At 40.7% G+C, this 14905-nt stretch overlaps 2 long non-coding RNA genes across 22 annotated transcripts in view; one reads left to right on the top strand and one right to left on the bottom strand.

Annotated features, from left to right (window-relative positions):
* Positions 1 to 12657, top strand: part of LOC114710169 — an 85236-nt gene extending 72579 nt beyond the window's left edge. For 19 of the 21 annotated variants that reach the window (XR_005089926.1, XR_005089928.1, XR_005089939.1 and 16 more), the window contains 2 exons: positions 452 to 585; positions 6318 to 7824. This is a non-coding gene — a long non-coding RNA (uncharacterized LOC114710169). Of the gene's footprint in view, positions 1 to 451; positions 586 to 6317; positions 7825 to 7962; positions 8567 to 9552 lie in introns of those variants that run through there. The other 2 variants (XR_005089934.1, XR_005089932.1) reach the window with 2 other exon arrangements.
* LOC114710170 overlaps positions 1 to 14905 on the bottom strand; it is a 103335-nt gene that overhangs the window by 72243 nt on the left and 16187 nt on the right. The gene's annotated exons all lie outside the window — the stretch shown is intronic.

Below are 14905 nucleotides of genomic sequence, written 5' to 3'. Positions count from 1 at the left end.
AAATACCTTAAGTATTAATGAGGGAAAAAAATAACACTGATACTCAACTGAAAAAGAACAACTAAGAACAAGGCGTAGATACTGAAACCTTGGAAAACAGCCCTTGGCTGTGGAATGCTCTGGAATGTTATGTCAACACTTGTGTTTCAATGTTACATGAGAAAAGCACAAGATAAAAATACAATCTAGTGACCTATCCTTTTGGAATTTAAAGTCATTTTCACATATGTATCACTCCAAATAGGATTATGGAACATTCAGTCTTGAGAGATCCTCCTTACAGGCTGGTAGTCAACCTCCTGCTGTTGGATACATAGGCCTATTGTCTATATCAGTATCTAGAGTATGATGCCCTAGGAACCTGTGAAGTGGATCTGATAAGGAACCAGATTTGCTGTTCTCCGTCACTGAGGTATCGGCATTTGCTTTTCTCTTCTATGCCTGAAATTAGCTCTCAAGAGCATAAGCCAACTGGGTATCATGAGAAAGTGCTGGAAGTAGAATGCTGCTGTGTGAAGAAGGGGGCAAATGCAACACCTGACCATGTGGACCTTGAGTGCTAGAAAGAAGAGCTACCTGCTAAAGGTAGGCACTTTACATCTCACTTTCTCTTCTGTTTGTGTGATGCCAGTCTGGCCCTTTCCAACTTGATCTGCCCTTGATATCAAATGGGAATAGAAAGCTGAATTCCAAGACTGGAGCTGATTTTTTCAGGTTGGAGGAAAAAGATGCGTAAAGTTGTATAAATCTGGCTCCTCCCTACCCCCACAGATTTGATGGGTGGGAACAGAGTGCCTGGAATCAACGCTTTGCACTCTCTTGGGACAACACTGCTATCTTTCAGATACCTCATAAATTTCTGTGTAGGCCCTAGGAGATTTTTCAAAGGCAGGCCCTGGCCTGGTGGCAGATCAAATTGATCCAAATCCAAACTAGGTCTCTGACCTTAGAGGCATGGTGCAATCATGTACCATGCCTGTGTCTTAGTGTACAGCCTAGTGATTGACAGGGGAAGGGCACAGAATTCAGGAACAGGAAGTCAAGGTGGTGCTTCAGTATTGCTAGCCTAGAGTATTACTCTAGTAGCTGATTTCAAAAGAGAGGGAGATTTGGAATTCAGTAAGTCTTGGTCATTTAAGCTGGGTAGAATTAAGCACTATTTGGTTTGGCCACTGTGGCCCGATGGCTAGGTAAGATTCAAGAGTCCAATCTACTTTGGCTAGATGAAAAAATTCACATATCAAATAGAGATCAGAGAAGCAGAACAAGCCACAGCCACCTTACCTTGCTAATTCCTCAGCTGATCCTGTTCCTGAGATTGGAAGCCTCTGAGTCCTCATCCGAATGGATCTCAGCTGAACTGCTGCTCAAAAGCCTAAAAGCTTAACAGGCTCTACCCAAGGGAATAGTCCACTAGGCTTGCTCATCACCAACCTACTATGAAACTGTGGAGAATAATATGATTTTTGTCTGAGGCATCAGGAACTTCAGCCATCTATAAGTCTGGTATGGTAGTATACACTTGTATTCCTTGTGCTCCATAACCTGAGGCGGGAATATCATGAGCTCCAGGGCAGTCTGTACATTGTTCAGTCTGAGGGTAATATGAGCTACATCCTATGTCAAAAACAAAAGGAAATTTAAGAAGCTGATGAGAAATAGACAATGAATAAAAATTGGATAAAAAGTAAAAATTAAATTTGAGATAAAGAATTCCATGTCTATTCCTTGTATGCCTCCTTTTAAAGGAATATTTGGTTTTAGCATGTTTCCTTTGATTGAGAGACAGAGCAAAAATTCTGCAAGATGGCCTGTAACTTGAATTTCTAAAGGTATTTTAATAAAAATCCTGGAGCCAGATATTGGTATAAAAGCTGAAAGATCAGAGAAGCAAAGTAAGCCACAGCCACCTACTCTTACCTCACCAAATCCTCAGCCTGAAAAACCTTAGCCAATAGGCTTCTAGCTGAATGAGCTTCCTCAGCTGAAAAGGCTTTAGTTCCTGTCTCCTCATAGTTAGTTCCCTCCTAGTGCTGGGATTAATGGCGTGTGTGTGTTTCCCAAATATTGGGATTAAAGGTGTGAAATCTCAAGTACTAGGATTAGAGTTGTGTGCCATCATTGCCTGGCTCAGTTTCTCTCCTAGACTGAGTCAATCTCATATAATCCAGGGTGGCTTTGAACTCACAGAGATCCAGACAAATCGCTACCTCCCTAATCGTCTCAGGTAGGATTAAAGGTATGTGCCATCACTGCCTGGCCTCTATGTTTAATCTAGTGGCTTGTTCTATTCTCTGATCTTCAGTCAAATTTTATTAGGGTACACAAAATATCATCAGAATGGTCCATGTAGTAAAAGTGTTTGCATGCAAGCCTGAGAATTTATTTTCCATCTCCTGGAGCTCTTTGAAGGAGATAACTAACTTCTACAAATTGTCTACACGCACACACATACATCTATACTAAATAAAGTTGTTTTGTCTTAAACTCACTTTGAAACATCCCCGCCCAAGATACTCTGAGGACATAAGCACCTCAGGGCCACCAAACAGCACAGTTACACTAACTGAAAACCTGCCAAGGTACAGTGACATGAGACAATGTCTCCTTGAGCAGCCATTTGAGGTTTTTCTCTAGGCTTGTCCTAGCTGGGTTGAACTGAGGTTCTATTCTACAAGGTGTGCTTCCTTTGTTGGTGTGCTAGCCTATCCTGGCTGCCGCTAGTCCACCTCACCCTCTGGGTTCTGCGCTAATGGAGGATTAGGGTCCAGTTCTCTCTTCAGGCCTTAGGAGAAAAGGAAGGCCCAATCCTCTTTCAGAGCCCTAAAGGCCACACTGCCACACTGCTAGGACTCAAGGGAAGCACCTTATCTGTTGAAACTATGTCTTCGTGGGAGCAGTCATGACCTAAAAGGAACCATTGTGTTGCCCCACTCTCCTGCCTGTCCAGTCTGGAAAAAAAAAATCACCCTTCATGACTAAAGAAGCCAGGAAGTAAGCATGCCTTCCATTTTGTCTGGACTCAGAACCAATTTAAAAGGCAGCCATTTTGTTTTTGTTTTACCACCTCAAGCCAAATAGTCTATAACTACACTCCATCAGCACTCTTGTCCTTTCCCTAGGTAAATTTCCTTTGGACTTAACAATGGTAATTAGTAAGTAAGTAAGTAAGTTGCTATTGTGCCATCAGATCTGCTTAATGGGGTAACTTGGATGAAGGCAGAAAGGAGGAATTGGTTAAAGCCTGGGAAACATCTTCTCTAGCAAATAATTAACAGATTTAGGGGTGATGTTATTTAATGCAGGTTAGTTTGTGATCTGTTAACCTGCCACATTTCTATTTTCTAAATACTCTGAACTTCTGACTGTAAAGTCATTCTCTCATAAAGCCATTTGGAGAGACATTCATTCATACAAAAGCATTGCTAAAACTTCAGACAGAACCACTGAGTATCCACTTTTCTAAAGCAATGTTTCATGGTGTATTAAATTTTACCTTTATTTGTGGTAGAGGTCTAAAGTGTTGACAAACAAATTTAGGAGTCTTCATTTTCACTGTCTATGTGAAGGCAATACAGACTCCATTTTAGGGAAGGGCCACCACCTAAGACCACCTGCTGTACTCAGTTCCAGGAAGGACCTCAGGAATATGCCATGACAAACTGAACAGATATAGGATAATATGTTCCTGTAGACATTCTGTCTGCAGTTTATGGCCCTTGAAGATATCAGACAATCCTGTTGAATAGCACAGATAATCCTGCTCAGCAAATTCTGGTTCCCTGCCAAAAGTCCAACCCAAAAAATCACCTTGCCCCATATCCCCTCTACCCAATCCCAAATTGCCAAAGCATGTAATTTCTGGTTTGTGGTTTCTCCCTATAAAAACTCTAACCCTGGGCCTGCTGCCACTGCTGCATTTCCCTCCATCTGCCATGCAGTGGTCCAGGTTCGCACCTGACAATAAAAGGACTTTCATGTGCTTGCATTGGAAACAGGCTCCCTGGTGGTCTCTGGAGGTTTCACAAAACGGGTACAACATCTACACAAAAATAACACTCCAAGAGATTAGAGATACTTTGTTCTGGAGCCAAATATGAGTGACTATGACCTAGAAACACAGATATAGGTTACCCCAACTTCCATGTTCCAATGAGATGGCAATTTAATGAACTGTTTATAGCAAGAGTACAAAGATAAAGTGACAAATCATGACACTGTCTAAATATATTTGGTGAGTCCATCAGGAAGGAGAAAACTCAGCCATGAGATTTAGATGTTATCTGACTGCTTTCTTAGCCCTTTGGTTGGAAGAAAACAGGGGCTTTGTTAATACATTCCAAAAGGAGTGTGTACTGGCTGGATTTGTGTGTCAACTTGACACAAGTTAGAGTCATCAGAGGCAGGAACCTCAGTTGAGCTAATGCCTCAATGAGATCCAGCTATAAGGCATTTTCTCAATAAGGTGGTTCCATCCCTGGGCATATCACTGTAGTTCTTATCAGTCAGTCAGCTATTGTAGATACAACTTTTCACAAATTGTTGTTCACATTATGTGAAACCTGTCTCAAAGCTTTGCAAACTATAGCTATGGACTATAAAACCTCTTAGAAACTGTTGACATATAGGCCCAAGATGCTATCCCCATCTTGTACCCATCTCTGGTACAGCCACCAGTGTATCTCATATTTGCCTTGTTTTATGATTTTTGTTCAGTAAAACCATAACAATCCTGTGAAACTGCTTCCAGGTTGGAACATAGAATTTGGAGTAAACTCAATCTATGTTCCTAGGCCATTGTCACTCAAAACGGCTCCAGAATAAACTACCTCCTCCAGGGTAAACTGTCTGTTGTTCCCTTTAGGATGGAGTTGAGGATCTTATACAGCTGAGCACAGTGGTATACATCAATCTGTTATCATGTTGCCCCTCCCCCCAGCTTTTCTCTCCTATATAACCCGGAAATTTGGTTATAATCCTTCTTGGTCTCCTGACTCTTTCCTGTCCTCTTGGCTTCTGGGTCACCCTCCCCCTTCCTCACATGGCCCTGTTCAGTTTGTAGGCCATGCTCAGTCTAGACCCTTCCAGATGTCTCTGGCTATGCTCTCCCTCTTATCTACTGTAAACCTTCTCTTCTAACATACCTAGGAGCAGTCATGTCCTTTTTTGTCTTTTAAATTCACCAATGTTCTTAGCAACCGAGTAGCTAGAGACATTATTACATCTTTGGCTTTGGAATATCTCTCTCAGGACATCATGCAACTTGCAAGCAAATCCCATTATGAGATGTGCAAGGGAGGGTGAACTACAGGGCAGTATTTAACACATCAGTCTGGCTCTCATAGGTAACTTTAGCTAGATTACTTTTGCCTTTGTAGCACTATTTATCAACTCTTAATACTACGACATTAGATACTGCCACTTCATATTTTATGCTGAAATCTATTGTACCATTTATATGTGTAATTAAATAAAGTCTCTAATATATATGCATTCATCAGAAGCCCTGTCTTTTGCCTAGATAAATTCTCACTGGACAGTGTGCATTCAGGTGTGATTTACTTGGTGGTATTTGTCCAGGAGGAAAAGGAAAAAGTTATATATATATATATATATATGTATGTATTATGTATATATATATGTATGTATTATGTATATATATATGTATATATACACACACGTGTGTGTGTATGTATGTATACGTATATATACATACTTCAAGTATATATAAAATATATAATACGTATATCTCTGCTTCAAAAGAAAAAAGGCTGGATGTATACTTCTGTGGTAGAGTACTTGATTGCTTTGTTAGAGGCACTGGGCTCAATCCTCAATGTCAACATGGGAATAAATTTATACATAGATCAAGGGTTGGTGATATAACGCAGCGGTAAGACTGTTTCTCTAAATTAATCAAGGGCCTGGGTCAAATGTTCAGTATCACAAACCCACAAAAAAAAAAAAAAAAAAAAAAAAAATGAGCAGGAGATGAGGCAGAACATACTGCACTAACTAGTAAAAAGCACTTTGACTTGTGATTTTCTAGAGATGTCCCCAGGGCTCAAGCGCTTTCCTTCTACGTTTTCCTTTTTCCTTCACTTACTGGATAAGTACCACTGAGTTAATCTCGCCTGAATGCACACAGTCCAGAGAGAATTTATTGAGGCAAAAGATGAGGATTCTGATGAGGGGTGGTTTTTCACTCTTCGGCTTGAATTAGGAAAAACAAAAGTAAAATGGCTGCCTTGTAAGCTAGCTCCCTAACACTGAACAAAATGGATGCCACACATTTCTCACTTTTTTTTTTTTTTCAGACCAAATGGGCGGGAGAAGAGGATGTAAGATGGCGCTGCTGAGCTTATCTAGAGCACTACTGCCCCCAAGTGGAATTAGTTTTAGCCGATGTGGTACCATCACGGTTTCTTTCCCATAATCCCCAGCAAAGAGGACTGGCTGCAAAATGGAAGCTCATTAGGCACCAAGATATCAGAAAACGCAGAAAGCACCAAGATATCAGATATCCTAGAAGCTGGTGTAACTCCTCAAAGAACCTGAACGTCGAGAGACCCGAACTGGATCACCAGTGGCTTGGAATACTGAAAGTATGTTCTATCCAGTTTGGACTTGGAAACAGGAAACAACTCAGACAAATGCTGATTCTCCACAGTCAAGATGACTCGCGGGTTAGAGAGCGACACTAAGTGTCAAAGAACTTAAGGCAGTCTTGGGGGGGAGGGGGAGGGGCACGGCGGCATAGGAAAGATGTGTGGGGGTGTGAGTTTACTGCTCTTGCCTCTAAGGTAGCAGAACTTCACGTGCCATCATTGTGCTACAACTGTACAATATCTGGTAGAGCGCAGATTGCAGCAGGGTAAGACCAGCAAGGACAATCCAGTTCCTGGTGGCACAGTGTGGTTAGGAAGGGCCTAGGGTGTTTTATTGTCTGAAGGCTTGGAGGACCCAAAACACAACAGCAAAGAATTATGCTTCCTTCTAGAACAAACACAAGTGGGAGACAGAAGGGGTAGATTCAGTGTGATCCCTAAAATCCCAATGAATATTTTTTACAGGAATAGAATAGCTTAAACTTCATGTGGAATTTGAAGATGAGTAATTGATACAATATTGATTTTCATATAAGAAACAGAGTGGCAAGCCCCATACCTTTTATATTATCATCTCTTAACTGTCTTCTCAAGTAAAATACAGAAGTCCATATATTCCAAATATGTTAATATGTCCACAGTTAAGGAGATGCCAAAGAGGGTAAAGTTATAGCTTTATGGTGTCTGTCACTGCTGAAGATAGTCTGTTTGAATGTATTTCTGGGCTACACGGGTGAATTCTGAATTTGAGATGCCAGTTTTAAACATTTGTTGAGTTGTTGTTTAATATTTTTTGGAGATACAGTTTGCTTTTTCTATTTGGAGTACTCACACTTTGTAGTCCAGCTTTCACCATCTTGAACCTACTTCTGATGTATCCACCAACTTATTTTAAAGTTGTCTTGATTTATGGCTTTCCTTGTTCTGTAAAACTATAAAAACCCTGTGACAGTGCTTCCATGTTGGAACATGGAATTTGGGGTAACCTAAGTCTGTGTTCCTGGGCCCTGATCACTCAGAATGGCTCCAGAATAAACTATCTCTTATTCCCTTTAAGATGAGAGCTGTGGTTTTTATATCAACATATGAATGCTTTATTTTCTACAGTCTAGACCTTGACATTATTTAAGTGTCAAAAAGTGCCCAGAAACTAGAACTTTTTAGAGGTCAAATACAATGTAATTAAGTTTAAAAAAAAAAAAAAAAAAAAAAAAAAGTAAAGTCAGCCTGATCCCTGGGTACAAAAAGACTAGTGCCTAGTTCAGAATATAGAGACTACTTAGAAGGGAATCTGGATGAGAACCATGCTGTGTTCTCTAATCCTGGTTTTTAAACATTTTCTCTTCTTTCCTAGGTCTGGATCCCCTAGGTTTGCCCCCAAGAACCACCACAAAGTTTAATACCATACAAGGCTGGTGGGTAAAGGAGCAGAAACCAGAAGACTTGGCCATGTGGACACAGTCTTCTTCAAAAAGACATCTATCTGATCATAGATGATAGTGGGTACCTTAGGCGGGTCTTGCTTCTTTTTCTTTGTTTCTCCGTAGTTCTGGTGCTGGGATAAAGTTCCAGCCTTTCCTAATGTCTCTGCTATGGATAGCAAATGGAAACCAAAAGGTAAATTCTTAAATAAGCTCACTCCTTTTCAGATTGAGGAGAAAAGGTTCGCCTTTGGAATCTTTTTTTTCAGATTGGAAGGGCGGGGGGTAGAGTCAACTCCTTGATGCTTATGGACCAATACTGCCATCTTGCGGACAAGTTTCACAACCCCCCCACCAATACATAATTTCTTCCATGCAAGTCCCTAGGAAAGTTGTGTATATGGGAGGTTGAAGAGTCCCATATTCCACTAACCATTACAATATTTTCCTCTGTGGTAGCTTGGAGCCATGCACTAGTGTACTCTGGACGCGTAACCTAGAGACAAAGGGACTGGAACCAAGTGCATTTGCCCTGAGGTACAGAAAGAGGAAGTGGAGGGGCAGAGCTTCAGTTTTGTTTTTTAAGATTAAAAAAAATTATTTATTGTATTTATTAATTTTTATTATTTTTAATGATGTGTATATGTCTGTGTGAGGGTAAGTACCTACCACCCCTCTTGGTTGTTAGGAATCAACTCAGGCCCCGGACAGGAGCAGTACATAAAACTGAGGAATTCCTCTAGCCCCAAGCCTAGAGTCTCGATTAAAATTGTCTTAGCAAGCTCATCATGACCATTACATTTCCATTGGGAATGACTGGCTGATTTACCATGACAGAAGAAGCCACAAGGAATACCAAACTCCAAAAAGCAGTGATGTCAAGAGAAAGCTTGCATGTTGCTTCAAGGGAACTGAGCAGTAGACAAAGATCCCCAGGAAAGTGCATTTATCTCTAGAAGGAGCTCTTTGGTCTTTCCAAACTTGAAGATCCCAGTTGGTGGTCCTAATGCCTTCCTGTATCAGTATTTTTGTCCAAGGTTCATCTTTCCAGGCTGCTCCTAGATTCAGGGTCTAGACTGAAGCATCATTAGTGTCTAGCCTCTCCTGACTCCTTTGGAAATGACATGTTGGCCCAGCTTGGAGCCCAGTCACCTTCTAAAACCTTTAAGGCCAGTCATTCCCTTTTGAATAAGCTCCATGGAAAGAACTTGAAGCATTGCCTCATGTGTCAGTATATCTCTAGACCATCCCTTGCTGTCTGAAAAAACTTGACCAAGAAAAGGAAGCCAGGACATATAGTTACAGTTCATTTTGGCCTTGTTGATGTGTTTTAAAGCCCAGAGAGCAGCTTTGTTTTCTGTTTTTGTTTTGAGAGACATGATCTAGCTGTGTATCCCTGAGGAGCATTTCCTCAGCCTCAGGCTTTGGCTAGTTTGTCAGTGTTTTAAGACATCTCTAGCAAAAACCTCACAAATCCAAATGTTCCTTTTTATTACTGTTTGATACCAATATTCTTCTTTCAGCCTCTCCTGTCAAACCCTGTTTACACTATGAAGAGCTTTCCCACACATCTGAATCTACAAGAAGCACAGTTCTTGTTCAACTCTCCAGACAATTGAGCGCACGCACCTGAGACCATCCCAGACACTCCTTCTCGTGCTGTACGACTTCCAGAACTGATCCATGCTTGCTGTTTCTACACCACTGCAATAACATAGCCCTCTGGCTTAGCACAGAGATGTTAGTTAAAAGCCTGCTAAATCATGCTTCAAGGGGCTGAACCTGGAAGAACTGCCCATGTGAGCCTGAATTTGTCTTTCCATGGGTTTTTGTCATCTTCAAATTGAGAGGAACCAATGCCCCTTTTTGGGCTCTGCACATTCATTTTCCACACCAAGGTATAACTGGCATCCATTTCCCTTAGGACGTTAAGGAGAAGGCATGGGGAGCCCAATGTTAAATTTTTCATGTTACTGGAGGCACACTGATTGTGGGGACAGACTTTCATGTGGTTGTTCACTCCAGAGTCTTCCAGGAAGGATCTCAATTTAGACAAGGCTAGAGAACAAATACTTGCATTGTTGTGATCCTTCCTTGATCATGGTGTGGGCTTCCATACCGCTATATAAGTTTTAAAGACACCAGAGAGTGAGCCTTCAAAACCAAGTGTTCTCTATCATTCTGAAGGGAAAAATATTTTCTGTCTCTTGTCAATCCCCATTCACAAAGTATGACTCAAGAGATGGTTAAGACTCATCAGACAAATCTGTACCAGTTACTAGGACAGGGGATTTGGGTTCAATCTGTCATCAATGAACCCCTTTTGTCCATCATACACCATTGCATTCTTTCTTTGATACTTAGAAAAAGCAAGCATTTTATAGGGGAACAAGTATCTTTTCTGTATATACTGTATTGTTGTATTATCATGCGCTGCTTAAGCTCACTGAGAAGATGGGTCCGGAAGTGGGACTTGGCCTTTCTACTTGAGACCCAAGCATGTTTGTCTGAAAGTATGCTTCTAAACCTCCTATCCTGGGTTAGTCTAGACATGTGGTTCAGGGAAAAGGAGAACAACAAAACAGCCCAAGAGTAAAGGGACTGTGCCCTAGCAACAGCTCAGAGTCAATTTATTTCCAATACATCTCCAATAGAAACAGAGGTTTCTTTTGTTTATTCTCTAACAGGAAGACATCTGTAATGAACACAGGTAATAGGATACTCATCCCATAGAGGACTTCATCTGGAAATCCTCAGTCAGTAACACCAGCATCACAGTTTTAACAGGCCTACTTCAGCTGATTTCTTAAGGATGTTCTAAACATTGATTTGATGATGGTTTGTTATCTACCTGCATGGTACCCACACTCATAGAAAACCAAAGGCACAGGTATGGTAAAGCATTTTCTGGACCATACAGAATATAAAGAGACCTTTGTCTTGTGTTTTCTATGAGGCTTGCCTGGGAATTTACAAAGCCTCATTGTCAACAATGTATACAGGTAATCTTAATTTATCACATTATTCAATGCATATAGCTTGGATTAAACCATCATTTAATAAGATGTTACTGTGATATAAGGAAAGAAATAAAAGGGAACTAATAAGTAGAAGAGATAATGAAATATTAAAAGGATATGGAAACTTTGTCCTTAGTTAAGATCAGTGGATGTTTCCAAACTGGAAAAGATAAAAGACAGTGGAAAGCCTGAAGAAATCACAAAAGGTCTGAGTAGGTTATAGAAAGTATGGTAAAGATGAGGAATAGTGATGATACATGTAAGATTAAAATTTCTAATGTCCAATGTCCTGTTTAGATCAATAGCATTCTCTTAAGTTGAAGATATGCATTTGGTAACCTTCACAAGGACTAACATAAACAATCAAAATAGTCTACGCAAGACTTATTTAAAAGTGATTGACTTTTGCCAAACTTTATTTAATGTTACACAAAAGTTAAAAGATACCAGACTGGTGTAACTGACCTGGGTTTTTAATAACCATACTTAGAAGCCTATACTAATGTGAATAGAGGGATTAAATGGGACTGCATTTTGGGCCTTGCCTTCAAAGGTCCTACAACTCTGGCAAGTCACTGTCTTCCTGATCAGAGAAGCTATGGAGACTGCACAGGGTGGACTCTAACCAGGGGACAATAGCATTTGTACATTTTATGAACAGAAGAGTTGATACAAAGAGAATGCCCTCAATGCTTCAAAAGAATGTTGTCAGCAATGCCTTGTGACTTACGTGCAAGAAATAGCACAACTAATAAATGAAAGAAAAGGGACAAAGAAGGGCCCTCCTCCCAAGCACAAATGACCCCTGAGGACCAGACATTCAACTGGCTTTGACAGTAAAAAGCAAGCTATTTGAGGCCACCTGCATGGTCTTAAAGTAGTAGGAGAGTATAATCAAAGGTTAAAAATTATATATACATATAATTTAAAAATTACACACATAAATTTTAACTTTTGATTATATATATAATTATGTATAGGATATATATGGATCATATTCACCAGACATTACTTAGGTCTATGTTAGGCATTTGTTAGAAAACCATTTCTGACTAATGTTTTTTTCTTGATAAGGAAAAGGCTGCATAGACACAGGTCTTGAAACTTTAGGTCAATTTCAACACTGCAGCACCTACATGGGAACTTACCGTTGAGAGACAGACCCACTATTCTAACCTAAAAATCATACACTCGTTAAATATCTTCTGCTCTAGAAGCCAGCTGAGGGGGACCTCACACTAGGATTTAAGCCTTTCCAACAGCTATCAAAGTACCTGAAAGCAGATCCTGGATTCATCACTCAAGTCAGGCCTTGGAGAATGGGACTGGGGGGAAAGACCTGAGGAACCCAAAGGATGGGTGCTCTTGTGAGCCTATGGAGGCTTTATAATGGAGATTGACTTGAACATTTTTATTTTTAGACAGGCTTTTTTTGTTCTGGCTTCTGGTGTTCTGCCTGGGGCTTATAATGCTGAGCTGTTATAAAAATTCATGCCTGCTTCTGGTGGGAAAGAATCATTCCCCTGCTCAGAGATCTGCAATTTCCCTTCTCTCTCCTTTTTTTAAAGTTAAATTTATTTTACGTTTTTATGTGTATGGGTGTTTTGTCTGTGTGTCTTTTGTCTTCTGCAGAAGCCAGAAGAGGGTGTCAGATCCCATGAGACTGGAGTTATAGACAGTTGTGAACTGCCATGTTGGTGCTGGGAATCAAATCCCCTGCAAGAGCAGCCAGTGTTAACCACTAAGCCATCTCTCCACACCCCGCCCCCAACTCTTTTGCCTTTAATTCTTGTCTCCCAGCTCCAGTGGAGGATTTCCTCACTATACCTCGCTACTATACAAATGAATTAATTGATATACTTTTGAGGTCTCTTACTTATATAGATCCACCAACCACAACACCCAAAGCCCCCAAAATGATGTCAAAATTCTTTAACCCTCAACTAGTTATCTCCTAGAAAGGAAATGGTGAGACCAGGTGATAGTAGTTGGCTAGGTAATTTAGAGGCAAGAACGTTGAAAGAACAGTTCCAGGAATGTCTGGCTCCCCAGCAAAAATGTTCTGTTATCTCCTCCTACATGAGCACCTTTGCCTGGAGGATATATGAGACAGTAAGACAGTAATCCCTTGTGGTGAACAGCTTTAGAATTGGATCTCTATATTTTTATGGCAAAAATAGGTTGTATCAATTTCCCAATTTTGGTCCATCTCTTAAATGATATTAGGATTACCTCTTCAGAATGAATGATGTTACATTCATTACTCAATGTATGCGCATTGGTCTGGCTGGACTTGTCAGTTGCCTGATAGAGGGCAGCACTTAGGAAGGCTGATTCATCAAAAAACCCAATAAAGAGGAGAGTAATGCTTGTCCCTTAATTGAGATAGTGTGCTTTTCCTTCGTAGAAAGCCCACCCGTGGTGTGGTAGCTTTTGGACTCACATCTATGCTATACAGCTCGGCCAACGTCTCCTGCTTGACTCAGAAAGACAACTCTCCCTTGTACATGGCTATTTGTCCATCATATGGATTCTATAAACAGCACAACATGGTTTTCTCCCTTTTTAATCTTCTTTCTTTGGGCAGCTGAGAGCTTTATACCTTGACCATCCTGGGGAATTTCTTTTAAATTGATAAAATTGCCCTTAAGTCAATTGTCCTCCAGAGCCATTTCTTAAATTATTTTATTAATGAGACTAAGAACCTTAAGAGGGGGCCCAAGTTCCCTGGTAGCATGTGATAATCTAGGTGGGGCTCCTCAAGTTTCCCATAACAGAAAGACACCCACAGGAACAATCCAAAAAGTGAATAGTTTTTTTTAAAATAACTCATTTTATTTGTGTGTATGTGTATGTTCACCCAGGATAGAAGAGTGCATCAGTTCCCCCTTGAGCTGGAGTTACAGGGGTCTGGGAGCCTCCTAACATGGGTGCTGGGAACCTAACTGTGTCTGGTCCAAGAGCAACAAGCATATTCAGTCTACATTATGCATTCCTTTGGAAGGGTTTTTGGTGCTGCTTTTCTTCATGATTAGTGCACTGATGTCCTGGATAGTTTTATGTCAACTTGACACTAGCTAAAGTCATCTGAGAGGAGGGAAGGAAAATTGAGAAAAATGTCTGAGGTCATAGGCAAGCGCCTATCCCACTGTGTGATGCCACCTCTAGGCTGGTGCTCCTGAGTTCTATAAGACAGCAAACTGAGAAAGTCATGAAGAGCGAGCAAGTAAACAGCACCCCTCCATGATCTCTGCATCAGCTCCTGCCTTCAGGATCCTGCCCTGACTTCTTTTTTTTTTTCCTGCCCTGACTTCTTTTATAGATGGAGTATGATATGGAAGTGTAAGCCAAATAAAATAAACCCTTCCCCCCATCTTGCTTTTGGTCATAGTGTTTCATCACAGCAATAGAAACTTTAAGACACTGACATGTTCTGAATCCTAAACCAACACTATTCTTTGATGTGCTATTGAAAATGTGTCAAGTACCATACCAAAGAGATAAATCACACACAAGTAAATACACAGAGCCTATGATATTGAAGGAAATATTTCACACCATTTGAGAATGTTCTCGTGTTAAACAATGAACAAATGAGACAAACCTTGAGTGACCTGTGTAGAAATTCTGACAGCTGTGTCGCTCTTCTCTCCAACCAGTTTAATACAGATCTAGGAGAGGGGAATCCTGCTTGTTATGGAGGAGGTGCCAGGTCAGAGACCACATGGAGGGAGAGGCCTCTAATCCTCGCATTTGGGATGTTGAAATGGGAGTTGGAGGCAGGCATGGGAAACAAAATCAGTCTAGCTTGATGGCAGATGTTTATAATCCCAATTTTTGAGCTGGCATGAGAATC

This window comes from Peromyscus leucopus, chromosome X (genome assembly GCF_004664715.2).
Source record: "Peromyscus leucopus breed LL Stock chromosome X, UCI_PerLeu_2.1, whole genome shotgun sequence".
Lineage (NCBI taxonomy): Eukaryota > Metazoa > Chordata > Mammalia > Rodentia > Cricetidae > Peromyscus > Peromyscus leucopus.
Note: the sequence above shows the minus strand (reverse complement) of the source record. Positions and strands in the feature narration are given on the sequence as shown.